Consider the following 16,299-nt stretch of genomic DNA (forward strand, 5'->3'; position numbering starts at 1 on the left):
TAATGGAAAAAGAGGCTATCCTGGTATCATAGCAGAAATGTGATGTGAAGAATGAATTTTGTGGTATGATACATGAATTGTTTTATGATTAAGGATGCAAAGTTCTTATGTATGCATTGCTTGGGAAGATCTTGGGGTTATATTTGAGATTGTGATGCGATTTCCATAGTTACCCTTGATTATAGAGGAGGTGGATGGAGTAGCTAAAGGATTATGATCTGACCATTCACTATCATCTTGGCAAGGCCAATATATTGGAAAATGTATTGAGCCTGAAGATAATTAACGTGGGAAGTTTGGCTTTCTTGGCAATATCTAAATGACCCTTGGCTAGAGAGATTCAAACTTTAGCATCTAAGATTATGCAATTGGGTATTATAGGAAAGGGTGGAGTGTTGGCTAGTATTGAGGTTAAAGCCATATTTATTAAGTACACCAAGGCCTACATGATTGCTTCAAAGGGTGCATATTCTTGAGTGGAAGTGAGGTTACACGGGGGCCCCCTTTGTATAATTTTGGATGGAAAGATGGTCGGAAAGGACGATTCAGGTGTTGGAAGACATGCTGAAAGAATGTTTCGTTGAATTTGGGGGCCATTGGAATCAGATTTTACCGTTATGTGAATTCTCCACAATAGTAGTTATCACTCCGACATGATATGGCATTTGTGGCACTAGCTACTACGCTCTTGAAACCTTGTAAATTCACTTTTCTTCAATTATAATATAAAGAAAATGGGATATTTCGCTCCCCAGCCTCACTTGGGAGGGGATGTAGATTGTCCATAAGGTGGTTTGACTCAGGTGATGTGAATACTTTGAGCATTATCTTGGTAAAAGAAATATAGAAAACTATGAAGGCTATTCAGAACAATATGTTGGCAGCCCAGAGCAGACAAAAGGAATATGCGGATCACAAGGTAAGGGTCATGATAGTTTAGGTTGATGAACAGACTCTATTGAAGGTATCACCAATGAAAGAGGTGATAAGTTTTTGTAAGAGGTATAAGATTAGCCCTCGTAATATTGGTCCATTTAAGTTTCTTGACAGTATGGGGCAAGTGGCTTATAAATTAGCTTTGTCGGCTAGCTTGTTGGGGGTCCATCTAGTGTTTCATGTATCCATGCTGAAGAGGTACAATGGGGATGGGGATTACATTGTCAAGTCAGACTCGATAATTGGTAATGAGAGGAGCCGGTTGCAATTCTTGATCACGATGTTCAAAAGTTGACTAAGGAAATAAGGTCAGTGAAGGTTCAATGGAAGCATAGTCTAGCTGAGGAAGCCTTTTCGAAAATTGAGAAGGCCATACGGGACAAGTACCCTCACTTGTCTGAAAAATCAAGTACTACCTTATTCTTGACTTGTCCCAGCATTTTCTTATTTTATCACTTGGGGATAAGCGACGGGTAGGTAGGTATCTATTGTAATGACTATTTCGGTCTATATGAATAGAATCATAATGAAAGAAATTAGGAAAGAAATCTTTTGGAGTAGTGAATTGAAATATATTGGCTAGGCCAGTTTGAGACAAAATCTGAGAGAGATGAGGTTTAGGACAATTCGAGAAAGGATTGGGTAATATGTCTAAGCTTATGGTGTTTTTTCTATTAGCTAAGACATTAAGGAGTCTGTAGAACTTTTCAGAAATGAATTTGTGTTAGTAGAAGTCTCGATATCTAACGGTAACACACCAAAAGTTGGAAAATGAAAACAAGGAAAATGATTTCAGAAATTCCCTGATGGTAGTTTGACCGAGCCCACCTATTGCCTGCACAATGACCTATGGATCATATAAGGAAGTCGTAGGAAAGGCTCGAAGGTCTGGAAAATTTTTTAAGTGTTGGCTCTTTAGACGAAGGTCATATACTGGCCGTATGAGGACCCGTAGATAGAGATCGTAGGATGGGTATACAATTCCAGTAGTACAACTTCTTTTGCACAACATCTATGAATGGGTTCTACAACCCGTGGGACAGGGTTGTAGTGTCAAACTTCAAAGACCCCATTTTTGGATGTCTCATTTAATGAGCCATTTGCATGATCAATAACTAGACTTACGACCCATAGGTCCTTCCAGCAGATTTTTAAGGAAGGTTATTTTGGTTATTTCGGACCTTTTTACAACTAAGCCATGTTGTTTTGGGACTAGTTGTGGATGACCTATAAATATCCAAACCTTTTAAACAAACCCCATTCCTTCTCTTCACCTAAAATTCTCTAAGGATTACAAGGATATATTTCTCAGGTTTTCTTCAATTCCAAGCTAGGGTTTCAAGCGTTCTAATCTCTTTTTTCAATTTAATAGATAAGGATCATCGAGGTGTGTAGAAAATCAAGCATGGATCCTTTCCATCTATGGAGTCCCAAAGTATTACAAATTTCTCTTTATGATTTTTTTGCAAATCCTAAGTAGTTTCATGATTTAGCACTGGGTTCATTCAATTATGTTTTTACTCATCTTCAATGATCTTATTAAGAATACTTTCATCTTAATTACATGACTTCAAGGATTTTTACATGAATCCGTGCATTACGACTATTTTACGACTATGAGCTATGATTTAAGACTTATGGATGCATCATAAATTTATGAACTGTGATTTTAAGGATGCTTCTAGATGAAGTATCATATAATTTTTTATGAAAAAGCTTATCATGATTTTGATACTTTAGATAAGTATATTTTTGAATATGTTATGATGTCATGATATGTTGAAGGAACTGTTCTTATAATTTTTAAGTATTTATGATGAACTTGGTTCAACTAGATTCCTACCATTTTCAAAGCTTTTGTTATATTACGTATGACATCCTATTGAGAGTTTACTTAGCAACGAGTGGACCTTGGGATAGAGGCTCACCCGTTAGTAGAGGCACGACACCGTTAGCAGAAATTCCATTGTCCCATAACTACGTTCCACCATAGGAAGAAGGATCACCCATTAGAAGAGTCTTGATTCCTTAGTAGCTTAGTGGATCCAGTTAGGTAAGACGATTCTTACCTTTGCAAATATAGACCCTTTCTTTTCAGTGCGTGAGGTAAACACTTTATGTAGGCTAACGATATCTCTCACAAAGGCTTATGATTCTCACTATGTTGTGCTCTCATTACGACTCTCTTATGATTTTGTCTTATGTTATGTTTTGACCATGTCTTAAGACATGATTTTTAATGTTTCTTTTGAAAGGATTTTTACTATGTTTTTACCTTGGTCATTGCATTATCATGTTTAAGCCATGAATTGCATATTTCTCACATACTTAGTACATTCCATGTACTAATGCATACTTTTGTCTATATTTTCACATAATGTAGGATCCGACTCTCATCCTCCCGTACGTGGCTATTTGGCGATCTACTTAGAGTTAGCTTTTGGTGAGCCCTTATGTCCCGAGGGAAAATCCTTCATGTCTTTTATTTTATTTTTAGACTTATGTTATTTCATTATATTTCGTGAGCTAGAAGCTTGTCCTATGCCCCATCTAACTTTAGTAGAGGCATTATCAAACTCTACTAGTAGGGGTTATTCATATTGACCATTATGTTTGAATTCTCTTTCTATAGATATTTTCATGTTGAGACTATCTTCCGCATTTATGTCTACTCTTGATTTAATATTGTGTATGTCATGATATGTATGCTAAGAGGCTTGGTTGGATTCCCATGAGATTGTAATTACCGTGTCACACTTAGGGCCTAGCTTGGGTCATGACAAAATTTGTATCAGAGCACAGAGTTCAAGTGTCCTAGGGTGTCTAATATACCGCATCAAGTAGAAACTTGTTCATAGATGTGAAGCACACTACATTTATGAATGTGAGGCTATGAGACACTTAGGAAACTTTACTTCTTTCATCACTCTTAAATCGTGTGATAGTGTTGAATCCCATAGGCTTTTCCTTCTAACTCTTGTTCTTTTTGATTACAGAATCCTGCCTCCATGAAGAGATTACATTCAAAGGAATACCAATGCTAATGCAAATGAGGAGCAACAAACACCCCAAGTTCGCAATGATCCCTTGGCCGAGAAAGTATCTCACGCCAAGTTTAGAGTAGCTTTCCAAGTGCTTGCCTAAGCTGTGGCGGGATAAGCCAACTATGAGGTAGTTTCTCTCGTGAACCAAAATGTGGGTGCTACAGTGATAAGAGTTCGTGACTTCACTAGAATGAACCCTCTTGTGTTTCATTGTTTAAATATGGATGAAGATCCACAAGAGTTCATAGAGGGTATTCACAAATTCGTTGACATCATGGGAGCTATACTGGTTGAGAAGGTGTACTTATTTGCTTACCAATTAAAAGGTGTGGCCCAAATATGGTTAGTCTATTGGAAAGGAATTAGAGCTAGAGATGTGGGTCCTTTAGATTATGAAGAATTCAAGGGTGATTTTCTAGATAGGTTCTTTCCTATTGAGTTGAGAGGGACTAAAGTTCAGGAGTTTATAAACTTTAAGCAAGAAAGTATGAGTATGAGGGAGCATGCCTTAAAGTTCATCCAACTGTCTAAGTATGCCTTATTCGTAGTTGCCGACCCTAGAGCTCACATGAGCAATATTGTTTTGGGTATTTCGAACTTAGTGGTTAAGAGTCTAGAACAACCATGTTGATCAAGGATATGGATATCTAAAGGTTGATGACATATTCCAAACAAATATAAGAAGAGAAACGAAAAAAAGAGAGCTAGCGAGTCTAACAAGGCCCAGACCGATAATGGTTCATCTTCTGCTAGTGCTCCGATGTTTAAGTCCAGCAAAGATAGACGTTCCTTCCCCACTTGTCAAAGATGTGGAAAGAATAACCTAGGGGAGTGCATGGCTATAAAGGGTAGTTGCTATTGGTGTGGTGAGGTAGGACACAAGATGAGAGATTGTCCCGCGACTTCTAGGAAAGGTAGGGATATGACTAAGACATCTTATTCGGGTCGCCCTCATCAACAAAGTACTTCATCCGGTCTTAGTGGCAGTCTTCCTAGAATAGGTTGTTTGTCCTTTAGGCTCGACAAGATGGGGAAAGGTCCCCTTATATGGCTACTGGTATGCTATCTGTCATGACCCAACCTAGAGCATAGTCATAACATGGAGATCGGGATGCGATGGACTCCAACCATAAGCCATCTTGGCATACATCTCATACATAAGGTAAAGAACAATATAAATATGAGCGGAAGTAATCATTAAGTGGGGAATGAGACTAAGGGAAATCAACTTATAAACATCCAGTCCGGACTATACCAATATATCATATAAACATGCCTCTAGTCTAATCTTTGACAGGGGCTTAGGAGAAGCTCCTAGCTTACCCTACAAATAGAAGAAAATGAAGACAATAGTAATCATGAATAAAATTCTTGTCCTCGGTAGAATGAGGACTCACCAACTTCTTTGAAGTCTAAAGAAATCTCTAGCCACTAGTGGGATGATCGCGAGTGTCGTCCGTCCCTACATTATGAGATAATGTAGGTAAAATATGTGTTAGTATGTTTGAATGTACTAAGTATGTGAGGTATGTATTAACAAGTAAAAGAACGTAATCAATATGCCATAAGATGCATGACCAATCATAATGAGCATGAGTAAAGATTAAAGGAAATTAAAACATATGAAACTCTTGGTCAATGCATATCATAAAACTTTATCATAAACTCATAACTTGAAATCTCATAGCTTTAACTTGAACTTTAACTTGTGTGGGATAGGACCATTAACCGACAAATAAGAGCATGCGAGCTATTACATGGAATCTGATGACTCTTACATCGAAACAGGGGAGGCTACCTTTCCAGGGCATACTCCAAAAGTAATTCAACTCAACTCAACTGTGCTATATGTGGATCCACTAGCTAGGCCATGATGGCAACCTATGTGGGCAAAGTAGTTTGAGACTTTAGGTTGCTACTAGGATTCCCTTGGGTAACTAAATCCGTTATCGGACCGAAACCCACCTAGAAGCCCTCTCGGTGCTTAGTCAATATCTCAACAGAAACTCATAAACATGATCATAACATAGTAGGGAAAGATAGTAACAACCTATCAATCCATCTTTAAAAAATATTAGGAATAGCTCATCTACTTGGTGATTCATAAGAACCCATAACTTCAGTGAGAATTTTCCTTGTCACCACCTTTAAACATCTTTTGATCTTAACTCTGATCATCATCATAACTTTAAGGGAAAAGGCATAAATTCCCCCCTGAAATTGTACCAAAAAGTCAGTTACACACTTAAACTATCATAGCGACCTATTACACACCTAAACTATCTAAAAGTGAAACTATTACACACCTGAACGCATAACACCATTCTCATAGTATATGGTGTATTACACTCGCTGTCATGTGGTGCCACATTAGTGCCACGTCATCGCCACGCCATAAATTATAATTTTTCATATTTTGTTTTATTTTCTTTTCTTTATTAATTAACTTTTCTTTTATTAACTATATTTTATACTATTTAACTCCTAATTAATTATTAACTATCCATCCAATTTTTTATATTTTTTCTTTTCTTTTTTTTATTAATTAACTTTTCTTTTATTAACTATATTTTATACTAATTAGCTCCTAATTAATTATTAACCACCCATCCAGTTTTTTATATTTATTTTCTTTTCTTTTTTTATTAACCAACTTTTCTTTTATTAACTATATTTTATACTAATTAAATCCTAATTAATTATTAACTATCCATCAATTATTAACCACCCATCCAATTTTTTATATTTATTTTCTTTTATTTTTTTTATTAATTAACTTTTCTTTTATTGACTATATTTTATACTAATTAACTCCTAATTAATTATTAACTACCCATCCTATTTTTTATATTTCTTTTCTTTTCTTTTATTTATTAATTAACTTTTTTTATTAAACATATTCTATACTAATTAGCTCCTAATTAGTTATTAATTATCAATCTGATTTTTTATATTTTTTCTTTTCTCTTCTTTATTAATTAACTTTTCTTTTATTAATTATATTTTATACTAATTAACTCCTAATTAATTATTAACCACCCATCCGACCCCCCAACCCCCAATCATCTTCTAAACCAAAATGAGGAGAAAAATTCTTCTTCTTCTTAATGAATTTTGAAAGAAAAAAATCAAGGTTCAAAATAGGGAGTAAATAGAGGGTAGATGGGTGTGAAGAAGAACGGATGTGGGTAAGGATGATTTTGTTTTTTAATTTTTTTTTACTTTAATTGGTTTTGAAAGAAAAAAAATCAAGATTCAAAATGGGAGTAAATGGAGGTGGGTGTGAAGAAGAAGAGGGTACGTGGGTGTGAAGAAGAAAGGATGTTGGGGTGGGGTGATTTTGTTTTTTTTTTATTTTTTTTACCTTACAGAATGTGACGCGCATTACTTTTTCCACGTCAGTTGTAGAGGGTAATAGTTTCACTTTTAGGTAGTTTAGATGTGTAATAGGTCTTCATAATAGTTTAAGTATATAAATGACTTTTCGGTACAACTTCAGGGGAAAATTTATGCCTTTTCCCTAATTTTAACTTTAGAATCATGAACTCAACTTTAACTAATATAAAACTTTCATTAAAAATCATTTAACTCATGATAAACTCATAAACTCATCTTAACTTCATAATGGTAGCTTGAAATATAGCTTTATGCATGGGAATCTATAATTCAACTTGAAAAAATGTAATTCATTTGATAACATGCATATAAAAATCATTGATTACATTTAAAAATGAAATCAAACCAGGCCAATATAATTCATCAAAACTAGGGTTCATAATCAATTGGAAATTGAATGAAAACTTGAGGAATCTTTGGGACTTCATGGGTGAAAAGTGCCCATGAATCAATTCCCACATACCTTGCTTGAATTAACTTAATAATTGAAGAAGAACTTTGAAGAAATCTGAAAACCCTAGCTTGAATTTGGAGAGAAACCTTGAGAGACTTTGTTCTTGCCTTAGTCAAATTTTGGGAGAATGAATTAAATAAGAGGGGATTTTGAAGAATTTAATGTTTATAGAATTTGAACATGGCCATAAAAGTGTCTAGATTCATTTAACCGAACTTTGTAAAAGACATAATTACTCCTCATTAAATCTAAAAATTTAGCCCGACAGATCCATTTCTACGTGCCATCGAAGTGATGCTGAGTCATCTAAATGACTTGTGTTGTAGGTTTGAGAAAAGTATTAAAAATCAAGTCTTTGAAATTTGGGAACGAACAAGGTTTATGGCCCGTCATCTTCTCTACAGTTCGTCCTGTTTACTTGTCTTGCAGGTCCCAAAAACTTGCAAATTACAAGTCTCTTAAGTTTTGTGACGGGTGTTTCTTATGACCCATCATAGCTTCTACGAGCTGTCCAGTCAAGTCTTGAGGGTCTTCTGAAACTTAGCCTTAGAACTCTTCTTACGAGTTGTGTCTATGGATCGTCTAAGTGAGAATGGGTCGTCAACATGAGTCATAAGACCTCCTTTTTAGGTTGGTCATGACTACCAATAATGACTCCCACCATGACTCATTTCTATGGATCATGTAAACTCCTACGACTCGTAGAGATAGCCGTAAACTTAGGTTCAGTTCAAGATTTGAGAATTTTCTCCTTGGTTCTGACTTTTTTGACTTACATGGTCATATACTATGGATCTTTTAGTCTCGATGTTATTTGTTGCAAAGTTAAGTTTTCATTCTAGTTAAAGCAATAGCTTCTCATGTCTACTCTTCCGAATTCATGTATTTTAGCTATTCTCATGTTCTCCATGTTCATGAAATGAGTTTTTAAATTCATGTTTTATCTTGGGGTTGATTACTCCTTAGTTTTATGCATTATGGTATGTGTTTTATTCATGTTGGGTTGTTAGATCTCCTTTCTTACTCTATTCATTCTAGTTTAAGTCTCATTCGAGGATGAATATTCCCAAGGAGATATTGTAACACCCTGGAAGTTGGAAGTAAAAAGAAAGAGATTTCAGAAATTCCCTGATAGGAGTTTGAACGGTCCTACCTACGGCCCGTACGAGGACCTTAGCAAAGGCTCTGAGGTTTGGAAAGTTTTCTAGTTGTCGGCTATTTAGACGATGGTCATCTATAGGCCATATGAGGACATACAAACCGTATATGGAGATAGTAGGATGGGTATGCAATTCCAGTAGCTCAACCTCTTATGCACAACATCTACAAATTAGTTCTACGACCCACAAGACAGGGTCATAGGGTCAAACTTCAGAGACACTATTTTTGGTTTCTTAGCTGATGAGCACTTTGAACGATCTGTAACAAGACATACGATCCGTAGGTCTCCACCTGTAGTTCCTTCCGTTATATTTTTAACAAAGGTTATTTTGGGTATTTCCCACCTTTTTACACCAAATCCATATTGTTTTGGTACTATATTTGGACGATCTATAAATACCCAAACCTTACCATTCCCTCTCTTCACCAAAAATTCTCTACAAATTACAAGAATTTCTCTATTAAGGTTTTCTTTAAGTCCCCGATAAATGAGGACTCACCACAAATACCGCCGGATAGAAAAGCTTAACTAGCCATGCGGAGGACTATAATCTTCAACCTCAACCCCTAAATTATGAGATAATGTAGGGAAAAAGTATGCATTAGTACGTTGGAATGTACTAAGTATGAGGGAGTGACATGCAACGTAAATCATGGAATGCAAAGGTCAAGTAAAACACATGATAAGATGGAACAAGTAAAGTCATGAGAAAATCATATTAACCAAAGCATTTTAAAAGCATAACTTCAAAATCATAATATACTTAAGAGATCATACATATGTAGGATAGGAACCATAACCGACAATAAGACCATGCGAGCTATAACATGAAATCTCGTTGTCTCCCCATACAATGCAGAAAAGGGGAATCTACTTGCCATGGTAGACTCTACCCAGCTAGGCCGGTCATACATACGTTATATATAGATCCAATAGCTAAGACATGAAGGCAACCTACGGTGGCACGTAGTTTATGGGATATAAGGCTGCTACTAAGGCTTTTGGTAGGGCCCACACCTCACGTCCACTCAATGGTAAATAAAATCCCATGGAATACATGCATACCATAGAAATCATAATTATATATATCATAATAATGATCATAGGTTTGAAATCATAGGGTAGCTCATTTTCATAACATAATTGTAATGTGAGAATTGTCCTTTCATCATTACAATCATATTTTCATAATTCATATCGTTAGACCTTAGGTCACCACATAGGGCCCTAAGTCACCTTTTAGGCCTTAGATGACCACATAGGGCCCTAAGTCACCTTACTTCATAATTTGCATGAAATTCATGAACTTAGAGTAAAACTCAATTGAATAATCAATTGACTTTGAAATTATGTAATTCACTTGAAAACATGCATGATCATAAACTTTATATTACCTCATACATAATTCATATAGATAATATCATTTGGAAGTATAATTCAAAATACTCATAATTTACATCATGAACCCTAACTCTTCAATTTAATGCAATAACACATCAATTTATATCAAAATAGACTAATTATCATACTTTAAATCATAATTCATGCAATAGAAATAGAGATCATAAAACCCATAAAATACTATACTTTAATTTGATAGAAAATTTTGAGAAATTGATTGGTCTTCATAGATGAAAGGATCCATGAATCAATACCTACATATATTAAGTGAGAACACCAATTAATTTGGAAGAACTTGAGAGTTTTGATGGAGAGCTTGAGTGAATTTACTTGAAGTCTTCAATGGAGTCCTTGGGAATCTTTTGTAGAGAGAAAAATATTTGAGTAGGTGAATTGTAGGAGAATGAATAAAATTAGAGTTCTAGGGAAATTTATAGAGTTGCATTAGGTCCTAAAAACGTCTAGGTTCATTATCTAACAATTAGGGAAAAGTCTAAAACACCGTTATTAAAAACCCAACTCCACTAGAAAATCCTTGCTAAGACCTTATGGTTCGCGCAGTTCCTTGAAAAATCTATCTTTCAATCTACAAATCCTAAAAATCCACTGAGACTATTCTCCTGAAGGTTTTGACCCCCTGATCGATATTACGAACTCGTATTTTCCAAAAATATTAGGGATAATGTATTACTTGAGCGGCCTAATCTCAAGGCATTCTTAAGGCACTTGTGAACATTTTTTGAGGGATGTTACAACTAGACTCCTACTATATTCAAAGCATATGGTATATTCTGTATGATATTTCATTGAGATTTTATTTAGAACCAAGTAGACTTTGGGATAGAGGCTCACCCGTTGGTAGAGGAATGAGACTGTTAGAAGAAATCGCATTGTCCCATAACTACATGCCAGCGTAGGAAGAAGGATCACCCATTAGGATAGGCTTGATTCCTTAGTAGATTAGTGGATCCAATTAGCCATAACGGTTCTTACCTTGGCAATTATGGAGCCTCTCTTTTTAGTATGTGAGGTAAACACTAGACTTCATGTTATAGATCATATTGTTTATATCGGTTAATGGTATCTCTCACAAAGGATTATGATTCTCACTATGTTGTGCACTCATTATGACTCTCTTATGATTTTCTCTTATGTTATACTTTGACCATGTCGTATGATTTTTAATGACGCCTTTGAAAGGATTTTTACTATATTTTTAGCTTAGTCATTGCATTATCATGTTTTAGGCCATGCATTACATATTTTTTACATATTTAGTATATTTCATGTACTAACACATATTTTTGCCTACATTGTCTCATAATGTAGGATCCGATTCTCATCCTCCCATACGTGGCTAGTTGGCCATCTACTCAGTTTTGCTTTCGGTGAGTTCTCATGTTTTGAGGGCAAACCCGTCATGTCTTTTATTTTATTTTTAGACTTATGTTCTTTCATTATGTTTGGTAAGCTAGGAGCATGTGATATGCCCATATAAGTTTAGTAGAGGCATTGTCAGACTATAGTAGTATGGGTTATATATGCTGACTATTATGTTTGAATTCTTCTTATATAGAAATTTTCATGTTGAGATTATCTTCCGCATTTATGTATACTCTTGATTTTATATATTTTTATGTCATGCTATGTATAGTAAGAGGCTTGATTGGAGTATCTTGGGATTATAATCATTGTGTCACACCTAGGGCCTATCTTGGATCATGAAACAAACTTAATGGTAAGGAGTTAGTTTAGAACTTCAAAGTTCAAAGTTGTGTTACATAACAAGGATGTTTTGGAAGGTTTCTAAGTTTCTATTGCGTGCAAGTCTCTACAGTGGGTGGGATCCCTCTATGGCAGGGCCGCTATAACAGGGTTAAATTTGCTAAAACTGCTTAAAACTCCTAAAACTGACCAATAATTGGAAAAATATTTTTAAGGAAGTGTAGAGGCGATGTAGGGTTATTTTTATCTATTTCCATTATTGTCATCGGTAAGGGTAAGTTAGTTACTCTCCTAACTTTTAAGGAAGTGTAGAGGCGATGTAGGGTTATTTTTACCTATTTTTATTATTTTCATCGGTAAGGGTAAGTTAGTGTCATGCCCTGGAAGGGTACCCTAGGCGTGGCCGGCACTCGAAAGCTATTTATGGCCTTCAAGCAAACCAGCTTGTCCAGTCACACATTCATTCAATCATATTCTCTCAGCGGAAGACTCAATCAATGAAATACTATTCATAATTTAGGGTCAAAGGTCAAATAACCATCAACTCAACAAACAGTTATAGAAGAACTACTCAAAGAACAATCCAACATTTCTACGCTCCGATCTATGAAGCCTCTATCAACAATCTAGGAGGTGCCAATAACAAGCCCATGGCTACCAACAAGCAAAAATAAAGGAAACAAAACAAAACTATAAAGAAAGTCTTGGCATCCTCCGGAAGCTAGGAGGGCTCACCAAGTAGCTGGGAGTGTGAAGATCTTCAATGATGCGCCGATTGTTGATCTCTGGTATCTGTCTCTGCATCATGAAATGATGCAGGCCAAATGGCGTCAGTACATGGAATGTACGAGTATGTAAAATGGCCGAATAATACAACATCAGAAAAGGGTCAAACCATCTCGGAAATCTCAACTCAGAAGGAAAGAAACAACTCAATCAAGTGTCCTAAGTCTAACAAGAAATGGGTTAGACGGAACTAAATCACATGCCTATCAACTCAAACCGACTCAGAGTACTATCAAGACCTAAATGGGAGTTTCTCTTATCCGACAACCATCACTTATGAGCCAATGATAGTACAACAAGCCGACGTTGTTGCCACGTCTGTCCATACCTTGCCAGGGTATGAATGCATCAACAATCATAGATTCCATTGATCAGTCAGGTCCTATTATTTCAGGACAATAAGATGGGAAACATCTGACTTTAACGGTTCAATCCCAACGGGAAGCATCCGACTTTAACGGTTCCATCCCTACCTACGTTGGCAGCGTAGTTTATGGGGTTTGAGTATGGACTATACTCTTACCCACTTCAGTGCTCGATACTCCTTCCATGACTCCATGCTCATAAGACTACATCCAATCATCTCAAACAAGTCATCACGGCTAGCCTCATTTAGAACTTTGGCCACTCATCGACTCTATCCTCAATTCAACTCAATCAAGTCATAACTTAGATGCGCATTTATAGAAACCTACAAACATAATCAACCATTTTTGTTCTGATTTATCATATCCTTAGGACTTATCACAACTCCAAGGTTTTTAAATCAATAATTTAAGAGAAATAACACATTTAAGGAAATTGACATATTTAACATAATAACATGGTTAAGGAAATCAACAAAGTATGTTAACAACTCATCTCCATCAACTCATGCTAGCAAGAAAATTTTAGGAATGTCTTAGCTCAACAACATCAACATAATAAAAAACAATTAAATAGGTGACAAGACTCATTCGAACCTAAACCTACCAAGAAGCTCCATTTTTATGGACATTTAACCTCAAAGAAAGTATAGGGAACATGGGTGGACTCAACCCATGCTTTGAGTAGCCTTACATACCTTAGTGAAGACTTTGAAGAAAACCTTGATGTTGGGTCTTCAATGGAAGGCTTGAATCTTGAAGCTCTTGGAGGAACTTCTTGTTTGAGAAGGATTTAGAGAAGAAGAAGAGGAGAGGGAAATTTTCTAGGGATTTTAGAGAGAGAGAGGAACTGAAAATGTGGTCCAAAAACATTCAAGGCTTGGGTATATATAATTTGGGAAAATTCCCAAACTACCCTTTCTCCAAAATTTCTGGAAAATAGGCTAAAATGCTACTGGCGCGATAGTGGCGCATCACGCCACTGTGACGCCAAGTCAAATAGGCTTAAAACCTGCACATCTGCTAGTAGTGTATCACGCCAAGGACCAAACTACTGAGGCTTTTTTATGGCGCGATAGTGGCGCGTCGTTCCCTTATAGCGCCAAGCCCAAGTTTTCTGGATTCAGGAAAATAGGCTTGAAAACCCTGCATATCTCGTAGTGGAACACCGTGCCAGGGACCAAACTACTGAGGCTTGTTACTGGCACGATAGTGGCACATCGCGCCACTGCGGCGCCAAGCCCAGATTTCCAGCAGTTGCAACCCAGGCCTGAAATTCCTGCCGTGCTAGTTCGTCTTAGGATCGTCATATCTTTTGACTCCAAACTCCAAAAATTACAGTCTTGGTGGCGTTGGAAAGAAGACTCGACAAAATTTAATTCAATAGGTTGTGGACCACCCAGATTATCGTCTTTCAAAAGATAGGGTCGTTAGAAGTCGACCCCTTATACGAACTCATTCTAAAACTTAGCCATGATAAATCTTTTGGTTTTAGTTTGGTCCTAGGGGTCCTTTGTGACCCCACATCACCTCTAACACTTTTCAATTTCTCAGCGACTCATTTTAACTCATGCTTATACTTCACAATAATTGAGTCCGACCCTACATGAATATAAGAAGGGTCTGAATTTTAGGGAAAAATGTTGGGGGGGTATTACAGTTAGTTACTCCCCTAACTTAATAATTTGATTCTTAAGCCGTAGAATCTATAGTGGTAATCTTAGGGAAGGGTTTTGACTTGAATTAGTGGTGGAAAACCCTAATTTTGGTGGAATAATCATGAAACTGGCCTTGGGATGGGAATAAATTATAATCCAGGTATACATAGGACATTGTTTGTTGATTATGTTATTTTGTATTTATTTTAGACCAAGAACAAGCTAAAACTTCACAAAGGAGTCAAAGTTCGCAATCATATTTCTGCAATCGATATTTGGCGCCCTGGTAGGCTAGGCTTGACTGAGTAGTTTAAAATTGTTTCTAATTGCATGATTCTTTGTAGATTGATATGAAGTTTCATGCCTAGGCCTTCAAGCATAGAGTCTGGATGGTTAGAGGTTATTTTTTATTGTTATGGAATGAAAAGATAATGACTAGAGGTTATTTTCTTGTTATTGATTGTTAACCTTGAGTTTCTTGTTGATGTGGTTTGGTTGTAATTGTAAGGTTAAGTGTTAGGAAGTTTGTAGGTTATATCTATTTCTGGGACTTGTGGTAATCAAAAGGGAACATAACGAATGGAAAGAGTATTAATTCATGGGACTAGGGAGGTAAATTATCAAGAATGGATATGTACTTATAATAGGGACTAATATTGGGATATTGATATATAAGTGTATGTATATGGATGTGTTCATATTGATTGTTCAATGTGAAATGCTTGTGTAATGCATGTTCAGGAAGAAGGGTGAATATGAAATGACTTCATGTTGATAATCTCATGCAAAAAATCTGTTTAAATTACTTGTGGCTTCAAGTGTGATTGTTTCATTGTGATTGAGTTTGTTGCATTTTATTTGAGATTACAGGTTAGCTTGGATACCATGCCTAGAATAGGATAACTTCAGTTGGCATGGTTAGCATGCCTTCTATATGATATCATTAGTTGGCTCGGGTACCATACCTTGTACATGTTATCTCTTGGTTGGCTCAAGTACCACACATTGCACATGTTATCAATTGGCCTAGGTACCCAGTACAGAATAACCTTTAATGGCATGAGTACCACACCTAGTACATGATATCATTAGTTGGCTTGGGTACCATGCTTGGTATAGGTTATCTCTTGGTTGGCTTAGGTACCATGCATGGTATGTGTTTGATTATGTATTGGTTACTTAAGTGAAACATGTATATGTTGATGTGAAAATATGGGACATTTTCATGCAAAGTTTAAGTCAAGATGGATGATTCGAGTCGTTTATGTTCTGACTATGGATATGATTACATGTATGTCCATGAGTGGTCACGTTATTATGTTTAAATACAGGGATGGTTCTTGTGTAAATTAGGGTTATTATGTTAAAGACT

The sequence above is a fragment of the Solanum dulcamara genome, chromosome 7 (genome assembly GCF_947179165.1).
Source record: "Solanum dulcamara chromosome 7, daSolDulc1.2, whole genome shotgun sequence".
NCBI lineage: Eukaryota > Viridiplantae > Streptophyta > Magnoliopsida > Solanales > Solanaceae > Solanum > Solanum dulcamara.